This window comes from Schistocerca americana, chromosome X, assembly GCF_021461395.2.
Source record: "Schistocerca americana isolate TAMUIC-IGC-003095 chromosome X, iqSchAmer2.1, whole genome shotgun sequence".
In the NCBI taxonomy this organism is placed as follows: domain Eukaryota; kingdom Metazoa; phylum Arthropoda; class Insecta; order Orthoptera; family Acrididae; genus Schistocerca; species Schistocerca americana.
Window position 1 is genome coordinate 653,118,269 of NC_060130.1, and position 26,624 is coordinate 653,144,892.

A 26,624-nucleotide genomic window follows, 5' to 3' on the forward strand; every position below is an offset into this window, starting at 1 on the left:
CAAGTAGATGACGTGGTTCTGCTTGCCCTATGCCCCTCCCCTTGTAAAACAGTATAGGCAAGTGCCCAAAAATGGTGAAATAGTGAAGTTTCACTAAAAACACAAAAGTCAGTTATATATATTCTGACACAAGTGCCAGAACAGCCAGAAAAAGTGTTTACATCTGTTTCAAGATGGCACTTGGGTCTAACACCAACACTGATGTCTAAATAATGATTCATGTGCCAACACGCTGTTCTCTATTAGTGTCTTGGAGCCAAGCTGTATGAATTACTGACAACTGAAGCAGCTCTGTGGTTTGTTCTCAACAATAGCACATTGCTGAAGTAATTACTGCAGAGACATAATACACAATATAGCAAAATGGAAGGGAAAACTGCATGAAAATGGAAGAAGACAGGTGAAGGCAGTGCTCAAAGTGAAAGGAAGAAATTACACATCGAAGGAAAGGAATATACTCGAAAAGGCAATATTGTGATTCCAGCCGAAGAGGCTCCCAAGCACTAGGTAGGCCTTCACTATCATTTTAACATTTATTATAAGGTGTGGAATGAACATAAGTAATGTTCAAGAATTTCAATGCATTTAATTTATAATTGAAATGAACTTCTTATTGACAAAAATTATCATTCTTATTATGAGGTTACAGTTAACTGCTTGCATGGAATCATTTACTTACTTGCAAATACCTAGATATCCTGATTTAAAAATGTTATACCTAAGTGAAGACCTAACTGTTTTCAGTTTATTCAAGGAATTTCTAAAACAACATGTAGACACCAAAATCACATACCACTTCTATGCTAAAGTCTTTGAAGACAAATTCCCCACACTAAAATTTCAGCATTTGTCAAGCAACCCATGTTCTACACGCCACAATCTTAAAGACGATTTGAGGTGTGGCACCAATAATAAAGACACTAAACTGAAGTTAGAACTCCATTACTGATAATCAAAGAAAGCTATGGATTCCATGAAAGCTGACACAACCAAGAGCCGAGGGCCCAACTCTGAAGCATGTACAGCTGCAATGGATTTACAAGAAATCATTCATTAAGGCACAGTGAAATGTACTATTTACGGCCACTATCAAATTACAACTTTTGATTTCACATTGTGGTAATCAAACCAGTCACATGTTTCTCTGACACGAGGCATAGGTGGCAGGTGTGGGAATGAAATTGTTTCCCGTGTGTGCAAATCCTTTACACTGAAACTTACGTGTAAAAAACTGATAATATGGAGTGACAACTGCTGTGGGCAGAACAAAATAAAATGTTTCTTTGGGTTTACCTAACAGTAAAGAGTTACTTAAAGGAAATAGAACACAAGTTTCTGTGAAAGGACATCCTTTTACTTCTTGTGATTGTGACTTTGTTCACACTGAGAAAAGAAAGAGGCTAACTGCATGCGAAGTTCCAAAAGGTTCAGTTCACCTCATCACTGAAGCTAAGCATACAACACCATTCACAGTGCAGATTTTTACGACTAAGTCAGCTACTGAAAAATATATGAATTTCACCAACGTGCCACATTTCAAAAGGACAGTGGATCAGACTGACTGTTGAAGGCTAGGAGTACTGCAAGTTTGGTCGAATTTCAAAGCAACTGAAAAGCTCAAGGAATATTGCATCTTGATGAGCAATGTGCAGCCTTCTGATTTTCAACAGGTGCAGCTTGGAACACTACTCAGTGAACCTTGGTTGTCTGAAGAAAAGAGAAGTGATTTAGCTAAAGTGATCCCATTTGTAAAAGAGAAAATAAGTGGTTTTTTTGACAACCTTGTGAAATGAGTGAAAAATGGGCATGATGAATTTTGCATCATTATGTTAAAGCCACTGCACACACAACATTTCATTTTCTTCAAATTTTGTATCTTTTGTCTTAAACCTACTAACATAGAATAAAAACACATATATGACAAGAAATCATATATGACAAGAAACTTATCTAGTTTTTGTGTTTGTGTGGAGAGCCCCAAATTTTATACTGCTATTGTATAAGTGCTATACACATTTTGTTGATTATCTCTAAATCAGATTTTTTGTGCTTTACTCATTATTTCCTTACAAGCCACATTTGACAATACAGTCCCAGAAAGGCAGTTACAGGAGAGAGGATCTTCACATAATCACATATTCTACACAAGTGTTGTAATGAAAACACCAACCAAATGATCTATGTGACAAGCACAGTTAATATGAAAAAAAAACCTTTACAACAATTACAGCTGAATAGCATTACACTTGGGCAAAATCTCCATTTGATGAACTCCCATGCCCTAAGTTTAGCTCAGTTCACGTTTTTGCATGTTCCGTGGATCATATTCACAATAACTTGATTTGATGTGGAATGGTCAGTAAGTTTATACATAAAATAAATTTTCTAGGCAAGTGGTCAAATATCTTTATGGCTGTGTAGATTCGCTCCGTTTGGGGACTGGGTTTTGTGTAGTCCTAACATTTGTATCGTCATTACTGACAAGAAAATTGTCTCAAACACACTGTCACATCGTCTTCCCACTGCTGAGATGGCTGCATGGGCATGAACTGAAAGCCAATAAATTTAAGTACAATATCTACTTCACTCCTTTCTGTGCAAGAGAAAGGTTAAATTGTGGATCATGGAGGCTATTTTTGTTCATAGTGATATATTTATGAATGCTACAATTATTTTAAAAACTGTTCTTGGGTCTTCATCAGCCGTATTGTGAGGCTGCTGTTAGTACACCAAATTTTTTGAACAGTTGACTTCATGAAATTCTGGGATGGACACCGGGTATTATTCTTATAGCATGTTTTTATGCAACAAATACTGTGTGTCCAGGTGTGGATATGTACCAATTGTTTCATATGAAAGCAAAGAATAGAAGTGCACGAAGTAAGCTAATATTCTAATGCTTTCACCATCAAAATCACCTACAGATGGAGCAAATATAATGGAATCTACTAACGTTTGAGGAGATCTGTATATGAGATTCTAATTCAAGTTCTGGTCAATAAGCACACACACAAATTTGGAAAAATCACCACAAATTTGGAAAAATCAGTTTCACACATATCTGCTCCCTCATGCTGTATTGTTTTTGGCAAGTACCATCATCAATCTTGTCTTTTGCAGAACTGAGTAATTTGTGTTTTTTTGTAAGTTACAGTCATTTACTGCTGTGTCAGGTGTTGTGGCACTGTTGGGCTTGATTACAATGAGTCCATCATCTACTTTACTAATGAAGACAGTCATTTATACAGGGTATCTGACCATTCAGTCAGGTAGGCCAGATAGGAAATGTGGCCCTATCAACTGATCACCTACAGGATCTGCCCAAACATTATGGAAAATCTCCACTGATGTGGCTTCTCAGTGGTAGTGTGTGGGTTCTCTTAAGCCTAAATGTGTATGTAGTAGATGTTCATAATACTGCCTCAGGTAAAGCATGAGTTGTCTGCAAATAACAAAGGCATGAGGAAATGTGGATCATTCTCACATTGTGTAAGGATCCACTGGCAGATGATAACATGAGGTGGAAAGTCAATTGAAGCCAAGGATGATACATTTCGCATATGATATGGGTACAACTGTCCCTCATGTAATATCTGCCATATGGTGGAGGGTGAAATACATATTGCTGCAGCAGTCCTTCTGGTACTTGTGCCCAGGATATCCATTTGCAATTTTCATTCCTCCATTCATAGCCCACCTGCATGTTGGGTTTATTTATAAACAAGTCTCTCATAGGAACTGATGGGCACTAACACATACTCTGCTGCTTGGCCGTCATCTCTGTTGACACACTTCATGATACAACTGTGCTGCCTCCAACACACACACATTAAAATGACCATGTATGACATGGATGTCAGCCATTTCTTCATTTGAAAACGTGTATGGAGCCATGGCAACCACTTCAAATGGTGCGTGTGCGCACTGTACTTGCTGTTCACAGTAGAAAATTGTACACGGAACACAAGGCCGTGTTTATGCTGCAGCCTTGCTGCTCATGTATTGCCAGCACAGCCCAAAGCTTCAGCTGTGATTAGTCGCTTCAGCTTTCCTCTTCACTTCACATCAATGAAAGTAATATACTCAACTAACTGAGAGTGATGAGTCAGCAGTGAAGCTGCAGCATAAACAGACCCTTCGACTTTAACAGTGTTGTAACATGACTGCACTTGTGCATATGTTGTATTGGGAAAACCATTGGTTTCCAGACCTATGTTTATTGGGTTATTTGCTTGTTTCGTTGTCCTCTGCTTGTTACTTTTGTCTGTAACTATAACAGTCAAACACTCTGCATATAGCAAGAACAGCAGCAGTCCTGGAGTTGAACTACAGGGTACACCAGTAGTAGTTTGTCTCCACTCATCAAGAGGGCTACATGAGCTAATTAACTAGCATGACACTTTACTTCCTATCAGTTAATACAAATTGAATCACTTATTTACAATACCTCAGAAGATATAAATTTTAAGTTTCTTTGAAAGAATGTTGTGATTTGCATAGTCCAATGCCTGTGATAGACCAAAAAAACTTACAGCAGATGAAATCTTGTTATTCAAATACAGGGTGTATATAAAGTTCAGGAACACTTACAGTTATTTATTGCACAGAAACCAAACATTCTACAGATATCACGCATACGTCATTTTGAAGAGAAACCCTGAAAGTTATTTTTCCACATATAGTGCCATAGCGTGGTTTGGTAATTTGCTGACAGTCAGCACTAGTAGCAAACATGCCGAGTTCAAGTGCAGAGCGAGCTTTCTGTGTGTTAGAGTTAAACAAAAATAAGTGTGCTACAGCTGTTCAATGGGTGTTTAGAACCAAGTACGGTAAGAAGCCATCAACGAGGAAGGTCATTTACCACTGTCACAAAAAATTCATTATGATGGGTTGCTTGTGCCCGGCAAAGACAAGCACGCATCCCAGTGTGAGTAACGTGAATGTGGAGCGCATACGAGAGACATTCATAAGGAGCTCAAAGAAACTGGTGCGCCGTGCATCCCATGAACCCAAAATGGCTCCAATGACAGTGTGGAAAGTCCTGCGACAGAAGCTAGCTAGTGCAGAAGCTCAATGACGATGACAAAGACAAGCGTTTTGAGGCGTTTTTTTTTTTTTTGCAACAACTGATGAGGATGGGGATGGCATTGTTGATTGATTAATTTTTAGCGATGAAGCCACTTTCCACACTAATGGGAAAGTGAACAGGCATTATTGTTGAATCGGGAGTACAAAGCATCCATATGAATGCATTGAATTTAAGCGTGACTCCCCAAAGGTAAATGTTTTTTGTGCCTTGTCACATTGCAAACCGTGCAGGCCATTCTTCTTTGCCGAGAGCACTGACACTGGATATTCCTACTTGCACATGTTGCAGCATTGGCTGATGCCTCAAATGCAATCGGACTCTCCATTCATCTTTCAGCAGGATGGGGCTCCACCCCATTTTCATCGTAAAGTTCGTGGGTACCTGAACACGGAGCTGCTGCATCGATGGATTGGCTGTGCTACAGAAGGGGACAGCTGTTTCATGAAATGGCCTCCCCGATCACCATATCTCACTCTGTGTCACTTTTTTCTGTGGGGTAGCTCTGGTATATGTACCGCCTCTACCACATGATGTAGCAGATCTCCGGGAGAGAATACAGGAAGCGACTGCCACAGTCGACGATGCCACGATGCGATGGGTATGGCAAGAATTCAGTTCCCATATTGATGTCCGATGGGTCACTCGTGGTTCATATATCAAATGTTTGTAAAGGAAAACATTCTGAGTTTCTCTTCAAAATGCAATGCATATGACACCTGTACAACGTTTAGTTCTTGTGCAATAAATAATTGAATGTGTTCCTGGACTTTATGTACACCCCTTATTTTACTACACAGTCTGTGAAATGGTAGATAGCATATTCAGTAGAGAGACCCTTTGGGTAGCCAACTTGTCACGGACTTAGAATATTATATTTATCAAATGTGCTCAATCATTCTCAAATATATTATCTTTCCGGAAGCTTTTTGAGACAGAAGTTATGAAACAGGTCAAGAGTTATTAATATCTGTCGTAACATCTTTATCAAACAGGGTCTAACAGTGGCATACATTAGCAAATCTGGAAAGGTATCTAAATGCATTAAATATATGGCTCAGTACAGTAGACAGAACAGAAAAAACATGCTTTTAATGTTTTACTTGAAATATTACCAAATGGTTAAGAATTTTTGCTTTTAAGAGGATTATTTATTTTGCTGATTTCAATGGAAGAAGTTGAATCTATAGGATTAATAAACACGAAAGATAACAGGCAACAGTAGTGCGAACAACACAGATATCACAGCTACAGCACTGTCGTGTCTGCTGAACGTGTGTAGTGTGGGGAATTTTGCCAAGAACTTTCCAACAAGAGGAGGAGAAACTGATTTGGAAATATAATAAGTGCCAACACAATATGTTGCCAATGCTCTTAAAATCAAAACTGTCAATGCATAAGACTCAGAAACTAAGTATATCAATAACAGAGTAAAATAAGTTAGTTTGTTATAAACAAAAAACATAAATACTAATCTTGTCTGGCAAGGCAAATCATCCACAAAGAAACAGTTAAAGTTCTGCAATTATCGGTACAAGAATAAAATTTGAGTGTATGTTTATTGTATGAAAAGTTGGAAATTAGTGTTGTAAAATATGACACTTGAATAATGCAGTGTGGAAATTGTAGCAGTAAATAAAGTAAGTGTCTTGACTATCGTGCATCGATTCCAGTGACATGATAATCTAATAAATAGTAAGAAAGTGAATTTTATAAAAATTATGAATTAAATGAAAGAACATTTAAATATTTGTGCTAATTGATTTTCAACAGATATATTTCAAATGTTAAGAATAAATGAGTGTGATAAAATGTGGTTGACTGCAGATGTACTTTTGACTAGAGTAGTTGGTGACCAAGATGAGAGCATGGAGGGGTTTTCAGGGTCTTTGTCAGTGGATGCCTATCTGGAAAGATCACTTAGGTGGCAAAGTGCTGGGTAAGGTATTTTCGGGAGTTAATGTTTTAACATTTAAACCGAGAGTTAGAGATTTGAATGCTTTAATTTACTGGTTGAGATATAAGTAGTTGGTTTTCTTTTTTGTGCACAATATAATGTTTTTATATTAGTGTACATAATTTGCCTGCAAACTGCTCTACATGCACTGCTAGACATATGACCAACTTAATTTGTTCTTGGTAAGATAATGTGGACCCGATTCCAGTAGTTTTTTGATATCATCAGATCTCACCTATTTCATTTTTCATGTTGGAAACTCAAGGTTGGAATATCAATAACATTAGCAAAGGGATAGATTGCTACTCACCACAGGGATGACCCATCATCTTTACAGTGAGTAACAGTCTATTCTTTTCCTAATATTATTCATTTTATACCTTCGTATCAATGCATCCTGTGCTGAACCAGTGCTCAAAGTAATCTGATCTGGTGTGAATAAATCAAGTGTACTTGAAAAGTGTGATTTCACATTTGTCAGAATCAGGCAAGAGAGTGATTTGTTTGAAAGTGTATGCCACTCGCCTGGTGTGTTGCAACTACTGCCATTTACTCCACAGCTGGGTGACTACTTAGAAATAATGGGTGACCACGTCACTCTATGATACATTAAAAATCTCACACCCAATATTTAGGGAAGAATTCTGGACATCACAAAGAATGCTTAAATACAAACCACACTCGCCTCATTATTAGTTAAGACAGAAAGCAGCAGGTCCTGTGGCAGACTCAAATCAGGTCTCCCTGCCCTCTCAATTTATAGCTCTTTAAAAAGACTAGTAATTTATCAAAATATTAAAATTACCATTTCCTTCAAAATCCCATGATCTCAGTCTATCTATAATGCATTTCCTACGAATGTCCCACATTAATTCTTTTTTGTGGGTGAGGGCACTAAACAGCGAGGTGATCAGCACCCTTAAATGAATGACATAAAGACAAATGTTGTGAAAATCTATTAAAAAAATAATAACAAATTGGAAAACCAAGTTGCATTCACACACAAGAATTGAAAAGACAATCACAATAAGGCGAGCATCAGCAAAGCCCTCAATAAAAGTCTGACGAAACTAGTTAAAATCAAGGTTAAAACATCAGTCCAGACACAGTTAAAAAAGGGACAGGTGACTGTGGCTGGATGACTACTTAGAAATAATCAGTGCCCAAGTCACTCTATGTCACATTAAAATCTCACATCCAATATTTTGGGAAGAATCCCAGACATCACACAGGATGTTAAAACACGAACCACACTTGCCTCATAGTCAATTAAGATAGAAGGCAGGTCCTTTGGGAGACCTAGATTAGCCCTCACATCATCATATAAAACACACTCAATTAAAACAAATCTTACTGACAACTGTGTCGGTAACACACTGGTTACCGATGATTTAGGGAAATCACGGAACACCTAAATCACAATGGCCAGACATGGGCTTGAACTGTCACCCTCCCGAATGCAAGTCCAGTGTGTTAAGCACAGCACCACCTTGCTCGGTAACAGCAAAACATTATGCGTACTAAATGAAAACTGCTCTAAGAGCCCTATCCTGAGGACAATGCAGGTGTAACATGAGAGAGTAGCCAATAAAATCCACCGGCTTAGACCTATCCACTAAACAGTAATAAAATCTGAGTGGCGATGTAAAATCTCCTTAAACTGAATTTTAAAAACACAGCCTGGTGTCCAATTCTTCCTGTAAGCAGCCAGTTCAAAAATTAACCTACACCTGTGCAGTAGCCAGAGGGATACCATATTCTACCACTAATTTTGGACCTTAACGACCCCTTAATGACCCCCCCCCCTCCCCCCAACTTGCAGTAAATCAAGGCTCTCCCTTGCACAGATACCAAATAGCCTCAATGCCTGTGGGCAGTGAGGGAATGGTTGTGGTGGCTGTGCAACAAAGATGGATGTTAATGATTTTGGAAAGAACAAAGCCCTTTACGCTTGGCTTACATACAATAGACAGTGGAGGCTCACCAGCCTCTGCACACAAGCTAGCAACTTGACTCGTGGAATAAGCCCTGCTGACAACCTAATACCACCATGATGAATCACATCCAGCATTTTGAGGTTGGAAAGACTTGCTGATCCATAAACCTGGAATCCATATTCAAGCTAGGGCCACACAAAGGCCTTATAAAGTTGAAGCAGATGTGCCCTGTCAGCTCCCCAAAACCTACGACTGATGCATCCAACCTTGAGACATCTAAGTTTTAGTTCCTTAAGATGTGGCACCCACGTTAGCTTCTCATCAAAAGTGCAGCCAGTCTTTTCCTTAAAACTGAGGTCAGAATCCCCCGTTTTAAAATGTGTAAATTAAAAAGAGAGCAGGGGCAATTCAAATCAACACAAACAGTTCTCCAAAGAGAATTTAAAACCTGTAGTGTTAGAGCATTCCTCCTAATGCCTGATCATCAAATGCAATTGCTAAATAGTCACTGCAAGGTTGAAGGACACACAGAAGATGGAGAAGTCGTCCACAAACAAGGAACACAGTACAGGACACCGTACTGCAGACACAATACTGCTGATCGCAATGGCGAATGCCGTGACACTTGTAATGACCCCTCGTGGGACACCATTCTCCTGCTTAAAATCGTCGTACAAGACATTTCAAATCTTGTATCAAAAATACCTGTCGGGGAGGAAGGACCATGTGAAAGTGAGTACGTGTTGACAGAACGCCTACTGATAGAACTGCAGCAAATTATTATGCCTTCAGGTAGTATTGTACACGTGTTTCTTATGGACAAAAGCTTTTCGAATTGCTACTTTTGAGAAGGGTAAGGTTATAAAGTGTGGAGTGATACCTCCTGAACCTGCACTAGGAGTGACTTAGTAGGGACCTGGTTACAAGAACCCACACTAGGCACTGGTTGACCTTACTCTCCAAGTGTCTTTCCTACACAGCTTGACCAATTAATGCTATGATAACTACCTGGGTTAGTCCTATCCTCCTCTGGTTTTAAAACTGGGATTAAAATATCTTTTTCCCACAATTTAGGAAAGTCTCCTGTCACGGAAATTTCATTAAAACACAGAAGGAAGACCTTCCTTTGGGCGCGGGTCAAACTGTTTCAGCATACAATGATGTGACAAGAGTCATAGGACACCTCGTGATATCTTGTCGGACCTCCTCTTTCCTGGTGTAGTGCAGCAACAAGTTGTTGGGAGGCCCTGCAAAAATAATGAGCCAGTCTGGTTCTATAGCCATCCATAAATGCAAAAGCGTTGCTCATGCAGGATTTTGCACACAAACTCACCTCTCGATTATGTCCCATAAATGTTCGATGGGATTCACGTCGGGCAATCTGGGTGGCCAAATCATTCACTCAAACTATCAAGAATGTTCTTCAAACTAATCAAAACTATTGTGGCCTGGTGACGTTGTGAGCTGTTATCCACAAAAAATCCATCGTCGCTTGGGAACATGAAGTTCATGAATGGTTGCCAATGGTCTCCAAGTAACCCAACGTAACATTTCCAGTCAATGATCAGTTGAGTTGGATCAGAGGACCCAGTCCATTCCATGTAAACACAGCCTACACCATTGCGGAGCCACCACTTCCTTGTTGACAACTTGGGTCCACGGCTTCATCGAGTCTGGGCCACAACTGAAACCAGGACTCATCTGATCACGCCACAGTTTTCCAGGCATCTAAGGTCCAACTGATATGGTCACAAGCCCAGGAGACATGCTCCAGGTGGTGATGTGCTGTTATCAAAGGCATTCGTGTCAGTCACCTGCTGTCACAGCTCATTAATGCCCAATTTCACTGCACTGTCTTAATGGATACATTCATTGTATGTCCCACGCTGATTTCTACAATTATTTCACACAATGTTGCTTGTCTGTTAGTACTGACAACTATGCAAACACCACTGCTCTCGGTCGTATTGTCCGTGGTGAGAGGTAATGCTTGAAATATGGTATTCTCAGCACACTCTTGACACTGTGGATTTCAGAATATTGAATTCCCTGAAGATTTCTGAAATGGAATGTCCCTTGCGTCTAGCTCCAACTACCATTCAGCATTCAAAGTTTGTTAATCCCCACTGTGTGGCCATAATCACATCAAAAACCTTGTCATGTGAATCACCTGAGTATAAATGACAGCTCTGCCAATGCACTGCCCTTTTATATCTTGTGTAGATGATACTACCACCATCCATGTATGTACATATTACTGTCCCATGACTTTTGTCACCTCAGCACAGTATCACGAGCTACGGACAATGCAGAATCCAACTCCCACAGACTGGAAGGCTGGTTGTATTCCTCAATGTTGGTGGAATGGAAATCAAAACCAACCCTCTCCTGTGACTTCAGATATTGATGGAAAGCTGGATCCTGGCTAGAATGGGTCATAACAGTCCTATATGATTGAGTCATTGTCTAAACAATGTCTCTTGGTGATGTTAAGAGACACTCTTGCCCCCATAAAGCTGCAATTGACAGTTGTGCAATCCGCCTTGAGATCCTCCAGATGACTTTCCATAGTTTACTTGTGTATGTAGACCTATTCTACTACGATGGTCGTGTTTGCAAGGGTAGGGAAAGGGGGAGAGGGCAGAAAGAGTCCTCTATGGCCGTAGACAAGCCAGTAGCGGTATTAAAATTCGTAGCTTGAGCCATGTTCATTAACAAGATGTCTATAATTCATGTCAGATCCTCAAGGATCCAACCCCTCCAGTTAAGTGGTGTTAGAATGCCATAGTGCACTATGTGCATTTTAAAGTCTCCAAAGCAGAAAGTGACAGGGTAGTTCATCAAGAAGTTGTGTGAGGACCTCATGGTCAACAGGCTCCTGGGGTAGTAGGTAAGCAGGGCACACCATGACAGCAATATGGTCCACCATTCATATAGCGACCACTTGTAGTGCTGTGGTTATGGGCACAGGTGAGGAGTGGAATGTGTCCTTGGATAACACTGCTACCCCACCATTCTCCCTGTCACAAGTAAAGGTCATCTTTTCTGTAGAGGTGATAACTGACTCTTGCCAAGTCCTATGCTTATTCTCCTCACTTTTGCCCGCACCATTTGAAAGGCTGCAAGATTTGCATCTATAGGTCACCAATTGATTCTTCCCAAAGCAGACCTCCTGTCCCTGACTGCAGAATGACATACATCATTCTACCAAAGGATAGGCTACCTCCTACGTGCTCCTGCTGACCTCAGGATGGATGCACCAGTGGTATGGTGGATCATGGCTCTAATGTAATCCATCCAGTCCTGGACGTCGTCACACTGCTTGAAAACAACTAACCGCCTGTAAAGCATCCAGTTAGCCTTTCTGTACAACCATCTCGGCCACTTCCTTTCAGGATCTTCTCCATCGGACAGATGGATCCAAATATGGTAGTGGTCACTACTACGATGGTCGTGTTTGCAAGGGTAGGGAAAGGGGGAGAGGGCAGAAAGAGTCCTCTATGGCCGTAGACAAGCCAGTAGCGGTATTAAAATTCGTAGCTTGAGCCATGTTCATTAACAAGATGTCTATAATTCATGTCAGATCCTCAAGGATCCAACCCCTCCAGTTAAGTGGTGTTAGAATGCCATAGTGCACTATGTGCATTTTAAAGTCTCCAAAGCAGAAAGTGACAGGGTAGTTCATCAAGAAGTTGTGTGAGGACCTCATGGTCAACAGGCTCCTGGGGTAGTAGGTAAGCAGGGCACACCATGACAGCAATATGGTCCACCATTCATATAGCGACCACTTGTAGTGCTGTGGTTATGGGCACAGGTGAGGAGTGGAATGTGTCCTTGGATAACACTGCTACCCCACCATTCTCCCTGTCACAAGTAAAGGTCATCTTTTCTGTAGAGGTGATAACTGACTCTTGCCAAGTCCTATGCTTATTCTCCTCACTTTTGCCCGCACCATTTGAAAGGCTGCAAGATTTGCATCTATAGGTCACCAATTGATTCTTCCCAAAGCAGACCTCCTGTCCCTGACTGCAGAATGACATACATCATTCTACCAAAGGATAGGCTACCTCCTACGTGCTCCTGCTGACCTCAGGATGGATGCACCAGTGGTATGGTGGATCATGGCTCTAATGTAATCCATCCAGTCCTGGACGTCGTCACACTGCTTGAAAACAACTAACCGCCTGTAAAGCATCCAGTTAGCCTTTCTGTACAACCATCTCGGCCACTTCCTTTCAGGATCTTCTCCATCGGACAGATGGATCCAAATATGGTAGTGGTCACTACTACGATGGTCGTGTTTGCAAGGGTAGGGAAAGGGGGAGAGGGCAGAAAGAGTCCTCTATGGCCGTAGACAAGCCAGTAGCGGTATTAAAATTCGTAGCTTGAGCCATGTTCATTAACAAGATGTCTATAATTCATGTCAGATCCTCAAGGATCCAACCCCTCCAGTTAAGTGGTGTTAGAATGCCATAGTGCACTATGTGCATTTTAAAGTCTCCAAAGCAGAAAGTGACAGGGTAGTTCATCAAGAAGTTGTGTGAGGACCTCATGGTCAACAGGCTCCTGGGGTAGTAGGTAAGCAGGGCACACCATGACAGCAATATGGTCCACCATTCATATAGCGACCACTTGTAGTGCTGTGGTTATGGGCACAGGTGAGGAGTGGAATGTGTCCTTGGATAACACTGCTACCCCACCATTCTCCCTGTCACAAGTAAAGGTCATCTTTTCTGTAGAGGTGATAACCTTCAAGTAAAGGTAAGTAAGTGTGTTTAAAATGAGTCTAAGAGATTGAGGTAGAAAGGTCTGTCCTGTACACAAAGTCTCAATTCCTCCAGAAGAGTCATGTACCAATTAATATTCCATTGGAGCATGGGAGCCATTACAGTGGAGTGGTTTTGATTTACTCCCATATGTGCACTGTGATTTTGAGGCATTTGTAGAACAAGAGGGAGTGGAGGGGCTGCCTTGGTCCAGTGATATGGCATCAAAATCCATTATGTTCTCCTCATCAGTCAGCTGTGCCAGAATGACGTCTGATGGCACCCAGCACAGCTTTTGATCTGAATGCCATGACCCTTTCCTGCTCCCTTTCTGAGGACGATAAGGAACTGAGACACTGACTGGCACTCTGCTTTTGGAGTGCCTTCTCAATGTTCACTGCAAAATGTTCTTGGTCTCTTCTGTCATAGCTGCCTGGATTGCTGCACCTTTATTCTCTTTGTTTTGGTACGTACAGGTACAAGTACAGGCACTGGTGGTGGTGGTGGTGGTGTGCTGTACGTCATCTGGGTCGAAGTGTCCACCTTGGGAACAGGTTTCTGCACCATGGAAGCATACGAAGTGGCAAACACAGGGTTTATTTTTGCCTTATATTCTTTTCTGGCTTCTGTGTAGGGGATCTGCTCGGTCACCTTTATTTGTTGAATTTTGCGTTACTCAGCAAAAACAGGGCAGTCTTGGCTCCAGACTGGGTGGCTCCCAGAGCAGTTCATGCATATCGCTGGAGATGGGCAGTCAGTCCCAGATTCATGGGCTGCCTCTTCACACTTCCCACAGGTCACTTCACCTCCACAACATGGAATGCCAAATCAGTGGCATTTGTAGCACCGCGTAGGGTTAGGTAAATAAGGCCTGAGTAAAAGTCAGAGGAACCCTGTCATAATAGGTTCAGGCAGCATTGGAGAACTGAAGGTCACAATGAAGGTGAGACTCTTCACAATTTCTCTGTTATACCTTTGTGTCCTTTGTTCCACATCCACTATACCCTGTGATGCCTGTTCTTTTTTAAGTTCTGAGAAGTCTATGTCCACAATATCACAGCATGTAACCACACGTTGCTTGATTTGGGTGAGTTATACAACTCAACAATTATGTAATAGTCATCCAGTTTTTTTTTTTTTTTTTTTTTTTTTTTTTTTTTTTTTTTTTTACTAACTCCCACGTGCTTTGCCCTGTTGACGCCACCCAACACGGAACCACATCATAACCACTTAATAGACTCTATAAGGTACCAGCAAACCCTTCTAAGCCTTTATGAATAAAGAAGAGGGGACACTTTTTCAAATGTTCCCTTCTTCTGCTTTATCACTACAAAGACATTCTGATTTATGATTCCTTGAGCCCCATTACTAAATAAATTTGATTATCAGGACTAGCTTCCGCATTTGTTTAGATGAGTGGGCATGCGTACTCCAAACGGTACACCTATCATGCTGGAAGTTGATAAGTTTAAGTTCGAGGGTTCCATCTCGGTCCCACAAGCAGGTAGGTAAGTAGGGTCCACTTACACAAGGGCCTGAGTCAGCCTTACACAACTGAGGTGCAGCAAGTCCCTAGAGGTCGAGCGCTAATGACTGTACTATCTAAATAGCCATGCTTCTCATTGACATGCAGCATACCTTAAGATTGAGGGTTTGTTTTAGAGAGGTTTTTGCTGTCATCAGAACCCTGACGGTTAAGCTGAGATCTCCAGGTCCCTTTGACATACAGTATTCAACCACCACACCACGTGGTGGTCACTGGAGCATGCCCAGAGGTTACGGTGACAAAGAGGGTTGGCGGCACTCACCAGTCCACATCTCAGGAACCCTGGGGTCATCAAGCCTGTACCCAGAAAATGAATGCTGGGCCCCGGAAGGCTTTACAGGAACAGCTAAATACCAGCTCTGATAGTCTGATAAGACTTGCTCCACATACCCTAGCTAGACTAAAGCAGTAATTATTTTAACTAGAATCTCAGAGTTCTGTAAGATGTTTTGGTGACTTATGCCTAATAACCTTGAAAGATTTTCCCATGGATTCCCAGAGTAGTTATCTGTGTACAGGAGTGAATTAACTTTTTTTTAATTAATTTTTACCGAAAGAATCAGACAACCTAAAACTCTCAGCTAAATAAGCTGTCCAGCGAAGTTCTATATTACGCAGAGCAGTTAACATTGCTACAACCGTGACGTCATAGACGACTTTTTATGATCATTCAAAATCAAAGCTGCTGTCACGAAACAGTCTCATTTAATATGGGATACTCTTGCTTTATTCTTCTCTCTCTTTGTCAACAATTCACACACACACACACACACACACACACACACACACACACACACACACACAGTCACTTAAGTAATTTATCCCATTTGCAGAACTCTTACTTTCCTTCACTGAACAACAAAATCAGTAAGAGTTTATATAGCAATTATAATACTGAACATCAGTTTTTGAAATGACTAAAATTAAATGCTTCAATACACTAACAGATCCTCCAGCAGTAATTCAAGGATGTATCAAGTTATATGTAAAAATGACAGCTTTGGTTTACAAGAGAGGAGGAACTTTAACTAAGGCCCATTCCCTTGCTGTCATCGTTCTCAAAAATAATAGAAGCAATTATGAATCACATATTAATGAATTGCTTGAATAAATACAACTTTCTAAGTGACTATGCTTGGTTTCTGAAGTAGCGGAAGTACAGAATCAGCCCCAACAGAATTCACAAAAGTGGTACCTGATGCTCTTGACAAGGATGAGTGTGTCACTGACATATTCTTAGACTTTTCAACGGCTTTTGACACTGTTAACCATAAGATTCTCTTAAATATGATAAAATCATTAGGAATAGGAGGTGTAACTGATGACTGGTTCTGATCATGTGTAGCAGATTGGATAAAAACGGGAGTGAGAACAAAAACATTATGTAAAGCTACACTTTTAGTGCAAAATCAGCACAAAAATACAGGGACTTATCTCTGGCACACTTCCCGTGAGACCCACATTTCCAACTTATTGTCCACACACTATATTTGTAGCGCCCCTGCTCACTACCCTCTGTGTCCTCGATGGCTCAGTCGAATAGAGCATCTGCCATGTAAGCAAGAGATCCTGAGTTCGAGTTCTGGTCAAGGCACACATTTTCAACTATCACTGTTGATATTTATCAACATCTGTCAGCAACTACAAAGGTCTGGATTTCACTATAATTTCATTCTTTGAGAGCTGCAAGATCACTAATGGTGTCTGTTCTTTCGGACACCACATTCATATAGATGGGGCTTACCGGTCAATGACCATCTGTAGTGCTGATGCACTCACATTGCTCAAACTTTTACGGGATTTGGTAGATTGACTGCCATGAGTAATGAATACAGTGAACAGGGGCACTACAAATGTAGTGTGTTGACAATAAGTTGGGAATGTGGGTCTAATAAGAAATGTGCCAGAAATAAGTCCCTGCAGTCACACTATCCCCTGTGTCCTTGATGGCTCAGTCGGATAGAGTGTCTGCCATGTAAGCAGGAAAACACGGGTTCGGGTCCCGGTCAGGGCACACATTTGCAACTGTCCCCACTAATATTTATCAACGACTGTAAGCAGCTACAAAGGTCTGGATTTCACTCTCTGAGAAAAGTTGCATGGAAACAAGAGACTTTGAGGTCCCCCATAAAAAAATTGATGAATATCTCCTACACAAAGGAATCCACCATGTTCAAGTCCACAGAGGGCAAACATCACCCAGACCACTATTTAACAAGAACTGAAGTGATGTTTACCCCGTAGAAACTACATCAGAAAAAAGAATACCTACAAAAATTCAACACACGCAAAATCAGAGATCTCAACCTCAAAGAAGAATGGGAAAAACCTCATACAAAATGCCAAACATTTAATGTCACTGAAAAAGAACTCCATACATCCCTTGTGGGATTCCAAATGTGAAAAACTGCTGGAAGAATTCAAAGAAGCTTCTCTTAAGTGTAACAGTAAAAAATAATCAACACTTTTATGAAAGCAGGTACAAACGACAAAACTAATCAGACAAATCAAGAGGAAACACATGACGGAACAACTGGACTTCACTAAACAAAATTCTTCTTTCCTGAACTCAACTGATCCAAAGCCCCCCCCCCCCCTCCCCTCCTTTACAAGACTCCACAGGGAAAGCTATACTTAAACATACACTGAACCCCACCACCCTCACAAGAAGAGTGTCACAAGATATCCTCAAACTCAAAAATAACAGAGCTCAGAGAGATGATGATATCACTGCAGAACTGCTTAAAAATCTTGAACTAAATTTCCTCAGAGAACTCTCACAAATCATGACAAAGATTTGGCAGACAAAAAAACTCCCAAAAGACTGGAAATGTACACCCCCCCCCCCCCCAAAAATTCAGCAACTGCACAAAACTGGTGCCAAAATAAGTTACATACAAAATTCTGTCAGCCTGCCTGCTCCAGCAAGTTCAGGAGCAACTCGATCACAAAATTGGTGAATACCAAGCTGGTTTTGGCACTGGTTGAATTTGTACAGAATAAATATTACATGTAAAAGTGACAGTAAAATACAAAGCACTCAGGAACAACCCAATCATATGCTCCTTTCTGTACTTCAAGAAGGCACACGATTCAATCGCTCATCAACCCCTCTTTATCATTCCCAAAGAACAAGGACTTGATCTGAAAACCCTAATTCTCATGAAACACTCACCAAACAAAACTTCCAAAGTGAAATCTCTGGGTGAGGTATCAGGACCGTTTTTGATACTGGTGTTCAGTGCAAAGACAGTCTGACTCCTGTCATCTGTAATCTGGTTTTGGACAAAGTCATCTGAGAGTGGGAAAAATAACTTAAAAATCAAAACTGTCGGTAAACCATACTACTTGGAAGACCTAAAACTAACATCCAACTTTCTTGCCAAGATTTCACAGACAGCGAGACAACAGTTATCAAACAGACAGAAACTTTCCTGGAATGCAATGAGAGAGTTGGACTCCAAATATCCTTCCAAAAAAACCAAAATACATTTACTTAAAACATCCTACTCAAAAACTAATTACAAAATATGGACAAATCAAGTGTATTTCAGCAAAATCCTTGAACCTACAGGGAGAGAAAATGGCACAAAAATTTGCATGCAAGAACTTAGGGGAGCTTATGGTAAAACCTACATCTGCTGCAACAAAAACTGTGTGCCCATTCACAAGAACATCAAATTGCAAAACACAGTCAAGCTTTTACAGTAGTGAAACGGTTATACTCCAGAGAAAAGATGATATGGAAGATTTCTTCAAAGAAGAAAGCAAAATTCTGAGAAAGATCTTGGCCTCAAACAAACAGAAGATATATATATAAGAGTAGAATTGCGGTGTAGTGGTTATGATACTAAACTATTGCACGGAGGGTCGCGAGTTCAAAACTCACCTGGACTGTAGAATTTTAATTTCTATATTTGGTTCGAGTACATTCTAGAAGTATCCACAAATGTCAAGAATCATTGTACTGGAATGTTCTGTAGCTGTACGTATACTGTGTGTGTTCTGGTCAGAGGCAGTTCGCTCCGCACTCTTGTATGTGCAAGTGCTGAATAAACCTTCGTTAAGTGAAGTTAGTGTTCGTCATTCCGCTACTTACACCTTCTTCTACGTGACAATATATTCAATCTCACAGCAGACATCAGCAATAAAAACTGAAATTTTATAGACATACTCACAGACTCCCAACAAGATTTGCAAAACTGTGACGTACATAAAAAACTCAAAGCCGTATCCAGGATCCAGAGGGTCAAACAGGATTTCGAAAAGGGAGATATAAATCCATCAATCATTTTCCACAGAAACTCATACACATACTAAAATTAGCAAATAGGAAGTACTGCCTGTGAATGAGGTCACCAAAAGACCAGTGACAAACTGGATTGAAGAATAAATAAGAATCTGTTGTTTACTAACATTCTTAGGGTGGAGACAAGCAATCTATGAAAATGTTAAACATTTAAGATTTTTTATATAAACTCCTTTAATGGTCCAGATTACAATTTTTAACAATCACTGATTACTAGTTTTGGTTGAGCAAGCAGCCATCTTCAGATCAAGCAATAAAATGAGTGCAGTGTCTAGCCACAAGAGCAATGCGCAGATTTCTTCTTCTTCTTCTAGTAGTAGTGTTTGTGGGGAAAGCAGAAGTTGAAGAAGAAGAAGAAGAAATCTGCTCATTGCTCCAAATTCGGCGCACATCACTGTTGTTGACTGATACTCTGTTACAGCTATAAGTTTCTTCACTGTCCTGTATTGTGTACATTAACACACGTTGCTACTAGTAGTATAATGTTACCATACAATACGTATGACATTCTTATGTGTTTGAATATGGAAGGTTTGTCTCCATGAACTTACAGTGGCGTAATGGTGCACTGTGTCACAGTTGCTATTACTGAGTTGTGCCCCCCCCCCCCCCCCCCCGGTCTATAAAATGCAAAACTTTTTCTGTGGTCACTTTCGTCCATAAGCATAAGTTATATTGATGACAACGTGGGGGCATCCAATCTTGTGATTTATTTTATTTATTGATCTGAAGACAGCTGATTCTCAGCTGATAATGGTAACCATTGATCATTAAAATATTGCAAACTGGACTATTAAAGCATTTTATATAAAACACTTTAACATTTAACATTTTCATAGATTGCTTGTCTCTATCCTGACCAAGCCAGGAAACAACTCAAACACAACCTGTCAGGCGAATGGAGATTCCAAACAACTCTTGAAGTTTAGACAGAAAATTGCCAAAGAACAGATTAAATCAGTTTTCATAAAAAATGTTTGGATTTGCATATCATACCAAACTACACAAGGGTTAAGATAGGCAACAGATCTAAGATGGATCAAATAATGAAAGCAAAAAAATGAGGGTTGAAATTATAAATGTGCAACTTCTATAAAAGTACAGATGTATTGTGTAAAGAAGCTGTACAAGTAGAATCTCAACTGAAAAATGTATTACCCCAGGACCAATTAGGACAACTGACACAGAAAATTTGAGAACCATGTTCTTAAGATGTTGCACATAAAGCTTGGGGATGAAAAAAAGCAACTGTCGCCAAAGTGGATAATGGCAATACAGCTATGTGAGACCTGAGTTTCTCCTGGCGTATACAACTTTCAAATAACTTCCGGGAATTCAGCCAGGTAACACTTTCAGCGACCGCTGAAAGTGTTACCTGGCTGAATTCCCGGAAGTTATTTGAAAAAAAAATACAGCTATGGTGATCTATGATGTAGATTATATAAAGAAAACTGAAATTTTCTTCTCGCCCAATGGTATCAGTGAAGTTCAGAAAGATCCAATGAAAAGTATTCACAGCAATCTCAAATGAAAGATAGATAATACTCTATTCCTTCTCACAGAGAGGGGAGAAGGGGGAGGATCAGCTAAAATGATGAATCCACATATCCCATGCCAAAGACCACTGGTAAAAATACACAAACGAGAAAAAAATGACATATCCTATAATTAACAATATCTCTTCACCTAACTGTAAACTTAACAAATACTAGGCCCACACAAAGAACTTCGTGGTGCATATGTTTTCAGAAATTCCGCTACTGTTAAAAAAGTTATGAGCTTGCTAGTGTATAACATCACAATACCAAATGATGCTGACGAAAGCAGATCACTCACTTGGTGTCGTCTGTTAGCGCCAGATGAAGTGTCTCAGAAAGTCTAAGGTTTCACCATACGGTGGCCTAGTCCAGTAGGATGTGGACCACCGTCAGATGGGCACCACATTGGCAGTGAGGAGGTTTTTCACAACGTAGGATGTGGCCATTGATCAGCCAAGTGTGGCCAATACAAAGTTGACACAGAACAGAAGATTCCCCGCATGAAACATGAAGGGAAGACTGCCACATTGTCCTCATCCCCTTCATTGCTCATAGATTGTTCGAGGAAACCAGCGCACATTAATCAGTGTTCCAAGTCTCCAACAGTTGACGACATATAGTCGACCGAAGGTCTGGTTCTGGTACCCATATCTCCAAAATCTGCATCCTGGTGGCCACCTGGTCAACATGTTCAAACCCAGGGATCCCAACATGACTTGGAGTTCAGACAAAGATAACCAACTGCCCAGCTTCATGGAGGCCAAGGAGGAGATTTTGGATAGTTATGATAACTGGATGTCAAAGATAGCATTGGTCAATAGTGTGAGATCTACTCAGGGAGTGATTGTAGAGAAAGAAAATTTTGCCAGTGCAAGAACAAATGTGACTGGTCTCGAGCAACTGCCACCAATTCTGTGGTGATACACTACATCCATTAGGCAGGGAGCTTTGTTCATTGCATCTTGCATGTGTGTAGGCAAAGCTGGTTCATCGACTAACCACAGAGCAGTCAGTGTATACCACTTCCGAACCCAGAAATGCATCACGGACTGCTAGGAACAGGCGGCAAAAAAGCATGACATCAACAGTCTTTTGGTCCACAGGACAAGCCGAGACAAATCTGAGGATGGGGTACACACTGTGTGGGTATAGGCGATTGCTCCCTCACAATAAGTGGACATGGGGCAAGCTGGAGTTTAGGGCGATCATGACTCCAGTCATGGGTCTCTGTTGTCAGAGGTGGATCTCCCTATCAGGAAAAAGGACACAGTAGTTCGGATGCTCAGGGGAGCAGCAAATGTGTATTGCACAGTTCAGTAGCAGCAGTTGGCACCTGATCTTCAGTGGGGGGACCACAACTTCCACAAGTAGTCTGTTCACAGGGCTGGTCCAAAAAGCACCTGTCACAAGTCTCATCCAACAATGTAATATCGGATCTACAATGCTGAAGGTGATACTGAGCCATATATCTGACTCCTACAATCACGACGGTACAGGATAAGAGCTCTGTGAAGTGCAAAAGTGTACAGTGGTCTGCACCCCACTTGGTGTTACAGAGGCAGCGAAGAGTATTAAGGTGTGACGAGCAGGTTCGCTTTGAAGACCAGTCTCGAAATGTGATAAGACTCCACCACACTGAGCAATTGGACACTGAGGTAGAGTTCTCATTGTTGATGGACAGTACAATGGCAACAAAAGTTAACAACACACATCTTGGTTGCTGAAAACTGGAAGCCATGGGTGATAGCCCATGACTGCGCCTTTCATACGACACCCTGCAGTTGACATACAGCAACATCCACAGTGGAGGAGCAACAATAAATGCAGAAATCTTCACCACACAGGGAGGGTGACACTGTATACCCCACAGCTACAGCTAGACCACTGATAGCCACTAGAAATATGAGGACACTCAATACAGAGCATGCAGGATCTATTGTCCTGTGTATTGAGGGTACTGTGGAAAGTACCAACTTGAACCTGGAAAGTAAGGCATGACAAGAAGTTCCAGACAAAAATCAAGAGCACAACCCCGAGGCCCCATTCATGTAGGGTAACGAGGATGTGATGATACCATGTGGTGTCATGAGCTTTTGCAAGTCAAAGAAGAAAGCAATAAGGAGTCGATGCCAGACAAAAGTGGACAGGATAGCATACTCCAGCCAGAGCAAATTGTCAGCAGTAGAATGACTTTGGCAAAAACTGCCCTGACACGGGGTCAAAAGACACCGAGACTCAAGGTACCAATGCAGCCATTGGCTCAACACAAGTCCGAGAAACTTGCAGAGAATATTAGTGAGACTAATTGGGCAATAGCTGTCTATCTAAAGAGGATGTTTCGCCAATTTCAGTGGTGGTGGTCACAGATTCTCACAACTTAGATCGGAACTCACACTAGCTTTGAAACGGTTGAAAATGGTGATGACATGATGTTAGCAATCTACCAATAGGTGTCCAAACATTTGACTGTGGGTGCTGTTTGGTTCTGAAATTGTGCCAGGGCAAAGGACTAAATCCCCACTCTCGAAATGGAGCATTATATGGCTCAGGGTGATGAGTAGTAAAAGATAAGTGAATCAATTTCACCCACTTTTTGAGGACACGAAATGCAGGCCGATAATTCTCAGACAAAGAGGCTCAAGCATAATGCAGAGCAAAATGTTCAGCGGCAGGATCTGGGTCAGTGTAGACAACACCATCCACAGTAACACCGAATACACCTGTGGAGGACTGGTGTCCATAGAGGTGTCAAACCTTTGTCCAAACCTGCGAAGGAGGGGTACACTATCCAACGATAGTAACATACCATTCCCAGCATTTTTGTTCCTGTCCTTTATTAAGTAGCGCACACTGGCACAGAGCCGTTCAAAGGCAATGAGGTTCTCTACTGATGGATGTCACTTATGGCGTTGGAGAGTCAGTCTGTAATCTCTAATGGCCACATTTATTTCCAAAGTCCACCAAGGCACTATCTTCTGAGAAAGGGGGGGGGGGGGGGGGGGGATATCCCAAGGAAGAGGGGATCGGAAGAGGGGGTCATTAAGTCTGCTTCCAACAAAATCAAACAGCAAAGGCAACCCAGTCAGCATTGTTGAAAGCCCATATGGGTGGATGCCCAGGCTAGTGATGCTGGGGGAGGGACAGGAAAACTGGAAAATGATGACTGTCACACAGGTCATTATGGACTCTCCAATGGATGGAAGGAAGAAGACCAAGACTGAAAATGGAAAGAGCAATTGCCAAATAAGATCCATATGCCACACCAAAGTGTGTGGAGGGCACCAGTATTCAAGAGACAAAGATCGAGCTCTGCATGCAAAGTTCCAATAGCTTTACTGCAGCCAGTGGCCGCCGTTCCACCCAACAAAGGGCTGAGGGCACTGAAGTCACCTAAAATGAGGAAGTGTGGGGGGAGCTGAGAAATCAGTGCAAACAACGCGATCTGAGACACTTCACATTATAGATGGTAAAGTCTAGAGACATCAAAATGGTTCAAATGGATCTGAGCACTATGGGACTTAACTGCTGAGGTCCTCAGTCCCCTAGAACTTAGAACTACTTAAACCTAACTAATCTAAGGACATCACACACATCCATGCCCGAGGCAGGATTCGAACCTGCGACCGTAGCGGTTGCGCGGTTCCAGACTGTAGCGTCTAGAACCGCTCGGCCACTCTGGCCGGCCCTGAGACATCCTCACAAGAACAGCCACAGCCTTTGAGTTTGTATCGAGCGGCATGTGATCACTGTAGACACAAGTCCAAAACCTATGTGCAAACTCCACCAACACTGTCACAGTCACCTCGATTCTTAAAATAGCACAGATAGCCAAGCAGGGTAGAGGTTCAGAGTGCCAGGAACCAGGTATCTGGAGGAAAACGCGGAAATGCATGAGAAACATTGTCGCTCAGCTAGGTGGTGGAAGAACCCACTACAGTTCCACTGGAGGATCACACTATCGGTATCAGTGGCAGCTTGTGAGTATACATGCTGGGTGCTCACAAACTTTTAGATAAATTTGAGAGTGTGACTGTATAACAGTTTTGCTTATCAACAAGTTTATACAACTACAGCCACTGCCAGTAATAATAATAATAATAATAATAATAAGTTGCACCTGACAGAAGAAAGAACTGTTTTTGCGTAATTTTGTTGTTTTGTAAATAATTAAGTACAGTTTAGGGCAATAACAAAATAATAGGGCTATAACAAAATAATGTGTAAGCTTTCGCAACTCTCCATTTTGCATTTTTGTGTAAGTGGGAGTTTTCGTGTTTTCCCTTTTTTTTGGACAAATGTATAAGATCCCTAGCACACGTATTAGTTCATGAAATTACTTCTAGGGTGAAAATCAGATACTCTTACACTGCATCCACACAACAACTTGTGCTAACTGTACACTTCCTTGTTAAATGTTTCCTTACAGTCACAATTATTTGATTTAGTCACTCTCTCAATCAAAACATCTATTCTCGGAGGTCCTGGTTCATTTGCGGCTAACTTTTCCTGGTACTTTACTTTTCTGTTCCCAGAGTGAGATTTTCATTCAGCAGAGGAGTGTGCGCTGATATGAAACTTCCTAGCAGATTAAAGCTCTGTGCCCAACTGAGGCTCAATCTTGGGACCTTTGCCTTTCATGGGCAAGTGTTGTACCAAGAAAGTTACCCCAGCACGACTCGTGACCTCTCCTCACAGCTTTACTTTTCTGTTAGCATTTAAAATAGATTCAACATAATTCACGTTCACACTGAATACGAAAGCCAATTCTCGCACAGTAAACAACCAACTCAAAACACAAAGAGCCGTTTGTGGAAATGATTAAACTCAAGTAGTAATGTCTACCAACATAGTCACTTGAATAGAATACAAATGAGGCACTGAGATCTATAAGGGCCTAAAGCACATCGCCGTCGACCCCACATTTACATGAATACCAGAGAAATCAGTGATACACCTTTTCGTAAAATTTCATATATGAAATGTGAGCCTACAGCACAGATAAACCTGACTCACCATAAGTTCAACAGATTTCAGAAACATGAATAGATGCTACAATCTCACTATCTACAGTCATGTGGCCCGCATCTCGTGGTCGTGCGGTAGCGTTCTCGCTTCCCACGCCCGGGTTCCCGGGTTCGATTCCCGGCGGGGTTAGGGATTTTCTCTGCCTCGTGATGGTTGGGTGTTGTGTGCTGTCCTTAGGTTAGTTAGGTTTAAGTAGTTCTAAGTTCTAGGGGACTGATGACCATCGATGTTAAGTCCCATAGTGCTCAGAGCCATTTGAACCATTTTTTTACAGTCATGTGCTTTAGGCCCTTATGGTTCTCAATGCCTCAAATGCATTATTGTATGATAAAATTCATAACTTAGTATACTATAACTCATTCAGAAACCCATAAAAAAAGTTTACTGTCAGTACAGCTTTAACATATACTGACATTCAATTTAATTTTACTACAGTATATAGTGAGCAAATTAGCATATC

At 41.2% G+C, this 26,624-nt stretch overlaps 1 protein-coding gene across 1 annotated transcript in view; it reads right to left on the reverse strand.

Moving 5' to 3' along the window:
- The window catches only part of LOC124554758 (neogenin), a 247,122-nt gene that overhangs the window by 212,380 nt on the left and 8,118 nt on the right, over window positions 1-26,624 (reverse strand). The gene's annotated exons all lie outside the window — the stretch shown is intronic.